Source organism: Denticeps clupeoides, unplaced genomic scaffold (genome assembly GCF_900700375.1).
Source record: "Denticeps clupeoides unplaced genomic scaffold, fDenClu1.1, whole genome shotgun sequence".
Lineage (NCBI taxonomy): Eukaryota > Metazoa > Chordata > Actinopteri > Clupeiformes > Denticipitidae > Denticeps > Denticeps clupeoides.
This window is the reverse complement of record NW_021629971.1, coordinates 135770-139794: the sequence shown is the minus strand read 5'-3', so window position 1 is coordinate 139794 and position 4025 is coordinate 135770. Positions and strand designations below refer to the sequence as shown.

Here is a 4025-nt window from a genome sequence, read left to right as displayed (position 1 = left end):
ACTCTCTGTTGTATAATTTATTTTACGATATTTTTCATATATTTTCAGTTATATATTTTTTATGTTTTCTCCCTCTAATTGTGTGATGTTCTTTGTTTATTTGCTGAGTACAGCATTGTTTATTTCAAATTAGTTATATAATCGAAATTGCTGGCTAATAAATGAATACATTTTACTTCATATTTTTCTACCACCCACCTCTCTGCCAAGCGGCGATGAGATACTGCAAGATGAGGTGATCAAAGGGTGAAAACACTGCAGAAAGTGCCAGGAGCCACACATCAAAAAAAAAACTGCTTCAAGCAATGCCATGATACACAATAATGTGGATACAGTTTTTATTATCCCAGCGATTATTGGAATTTAACATAGTTATTTTATATCGTTTTAGTATTACTTTTATTATTTTTCAAATTTCAAATCAATACATTTTGTTCTTGTTTAGCCAGTTTTTTTGTAAGTTGTTCTTTTGATTGGAAAATATAAACATAAAAATTGGGAATATACATATGATGTGATATTTTCAAAACTGTCCCAAAACATCTGTAATTAGTTGGAATGAATAACTACAGTCACAAGTAAGTTAAAAAAAAATTGTTTCCTCTGTTTAATTTGGATATGACTATTAAAAAGGGCTCCAGAGCTCATCAATCTGCAACATTTCTGTCTTCCAGTTGTATTTTATACAGGAGCCTGAGTCCTTCAATATAGCAAATTGTCAGTGATACTTTAAGGTGGGTACTGTATCTGTATATGGTTTTTTGTACTTAACGGCGTATCTTGCTCAATCCAACAGGGCTAGCAGGGACGGGTCCTCCTGCTGTGCTCTTCTTGGGGTCAGAAGCGCCGTTTATCTTCCTCCCTCAGGTTAATCCGCATGCTGGGGACAACAGGTTCCCTATAATAAGTGCGTTCAAATGGACGGGGCAGAGCAGTCTAGCTGCATCGCCTTTGCGTTCCCACCAGCAACAAGGAGCGTGCGTTCCCATGCGCCAGATTTTACAAAAAACATTGAAATGGACGATTAATGTCATCCAGAATAAAAAAAACTGCATCTTTAAGGTTACTCCATTTAAACAGCAGGTTCCATCTTCACTGACCCCACTGCTGCCAGCGCACCCCGAGTTTCCTCACTTTGCTCCACATAGCAGAAGAGAGGAGGGAAAGAGTGCAGCCTGAACTGAGGACTTTGCTGCATGACATATCGCTGATCTGCAAAGGGGACAGACAAGAGTGGAGGAACTGATTGGGTGAGTCCAAGATTCGGCCAGTGCCACCTCTTTCCTGGTCTGGGGTGTGGGTGGCGTTGACTGACCTCTCGCTGCTTCCTGTATTCTGTCTCCGGCGCGGATGTCTCTCTCCTGGCTGATGACCTGTTCCAGGCAACAAGAAACACAGGGAAATCAACATTAATGTATTGTACCAAATTTAAATTGTATTACACTGTAATAAAGTAAACATTAGCAGGCAAATTCTCAACAGTTTGTAAGTGCTTCCATGATGCCTGCAGAGCATCAGGAGCTGGTCTATAGTCTAACCGTATACGGTCTACCATTGTTGTCCCTTCCACAGCATTGTCTTCTAATATCATGGGAACGTCTCTGGGTTCTGCACTTGAGGTTGCATCTGCATATTTTGGATCCTTTGAGCAGTGTGAAACAGGAAAAGTTGGTAAAGTTAGTTATCTAAGTGTACATTGCTGTTAAAAAGTAATAAACATAAACCTTCAATTTTTAAGATGGACAAGTAGTGCATGTTTAAATAGTGTTGGTGGACCAAAGTGGACAATGAACCTTTTTGCAACAGACATTGAAAGTATTAAGCTCTAGTAAGGATCATGTCTTCAGTATTGATATGTGCATATATATGAATAACCAGAATTTAAATAATTAATACATTAAAAATATATTTATATCTGACAACTGAAAATCAATGATCTAATTTCTTTGTATACATAATCTATTTCTTCACTAAGACTCTTATTTGCTGACTTGTCCTCAGCTTTCAACACCCTGCACCCCCACATCCTGGCTAATAAACTTTCCTCCAACTTTCATCTGGACAACGAGGACAATCCTGTGGATATTGGACTTTCTGACCAAACAGATCACAGAGAGTACTGCTTAAACAAAACTCTCTCTGACCTCTGTTATACCGCCCATCTGTTATACCGCCACCTGGTCGGCCACTCTCTCCTCTGCTCCTCATCTTATATACAGATGACTGCAGGCACAGACACCCGGTGAAGGACGCCAAGGACACAGTCCTCCAGACTGTCAGGGCCCCTCACACAACCATGGTCTGCTTCTGCATGAGTTTCTGGACTGGTGTGACACCTCATGTCTGGAACTGGACATCAGTAAAACCAAGGAGATGGTGGTGATCTTCACCACCAAGCAGGGGGACCTGCTGCAGCAGTACCTCCATCCACAGGAAGCCAGTAGAGCTAGTTGAGGATTATAAATACTTGGGCATCATCTTCGATCCCCTGCTGAAGTTCTCCTCCAACACAGAGGAGATTCTCAGAAAGTGTCACCAGGCAGCTCATATCCTTTTTAGTCAGGAAAGAAATTTTACGGACTTTTTACTATTCCTTCCTAGAGAGTGTCGTATCATTCTCAATCATCTGCTGGTTCCATTCCACCAGCACGCAGCACACAAACCGGCAAAAGAACGCTGTCAGGCTCCCCTTCCAAACGCAGACTCCGATGTTGCTGACTGGAAAACACAGAGGAGGAAAATCACCTTGGTTCCCAAAGCTGTCCTTCTTTGATCTCCTGACATCCCTCCAAATCAACCATTATCACCTCACACACTTCTTAAAAGTATACCCCTTAATGCTTCTGTTATGTACAGTTACTTATCATTGTCATAGCGCAACATACAGAACATTTCTATTGTGTGTCACCCCAGGATCTTTAACCTTCTTTATACGAGGGCAATAACTTTACTGTATAACTAATCTGAACCACCAGCAGTAATAATGCTGACAGCACAGCTTTGCCCTACATTACTAATATTAACTACTGCTACAAACAGTCTTCCACAGACCTTCAAAACCCTACACCACTAATAAGAGATCATAATAATGTAGCAAAAAAGCCATTTTCAAATACCAAACCTGACCTGAAGTGATGGCTGCAGGCAAAATGAAAAACATAATATCTCCGTTTTTACAGCAAACTTTGATTTTCATAATTGGTTATAAATAGGCAAATATGAGTCATGCATCACATGCAATCAGCATTTCATCAGAATTTTCGTGGTTGGTTTACTAATAATGCTAGCTAATAGCTAATGCAAAGTGAATGCTAACCTTCTTTAAGCAAAACAATAATGCTCAAAGCCTTAAACCAATTTCTCAAGTAAAGCCTGTACATCAAATACATTTTAAATAATCTTACTTTTGTACTAAGCGCAGTGAAAAATCCATTCACGGATCCTGCCACAGAGACATTTATTTTTTAAACTCCCACCTGCCCCATCACTTTCGTTAGACCCGCCTCCTCTACGATTTGATTGGTTCTCTCTCTGAACCAATCAATTTTCGTTCTGCCCTCGGAATTTGTGAGTAAACTCCCACAAGAGAGAAATACAGGCGCTACTGCTTTTCACGTGTGAAATATGTATATATAACTATGATGTATGATGACGATCCCCAGCTTGAATATTGCTGTTATATTAATAATATTATATTAATAATATTGAATATTATTAAAATATATACATTTATATTTAGTGACATTATACACTCACCGGCCATTTTATTAGGTACACCTTGCCAGTACCACATAGACCATTTTGCCTTCTGCAGTACACTCACTGTCATGATCAGAAAACCAGTTTAATATGGACGGTTTTAAGCACAACTATTGAAATGTAAGTTCAATGGGCAATTGCCAATGCAATATTCAATTAGTGCATGTAAACTGATGTAATCTTTAGATCATTTCAAGGTTTTTTTAATAAAAAATATAATAACAATTCACTCAATTGCATTCTGTTTTGCCATGGGTTTTCTACAT

The 4025-nt window shown here is 39.1% G+C and overlaps 1 long non-coding RNA gene across 1 annotated transcript; it reads right to left on the bottom strand.

Annotated features, from left to right (window-relative positions):
* Positions 1 to 641: 641 nt before the first annotated feature.
* LOC114778571 (uncharacterized) lies at positions 642 to 1366 on the bottom strand. The gene is made up of 3 exons (XR_003746398.1): positions 1316 to 1366; positions 1101 to 1212; positions 642 to 880 (listed from the first exon to the last, which is right to left on the bottom strand). It is a non-coding gene; the product is annotated as an uncharacterized LOC114778571 (long non-coding RNA).
* Positions 1367 to 4025: the final 2659 nt, after the last annotated feature.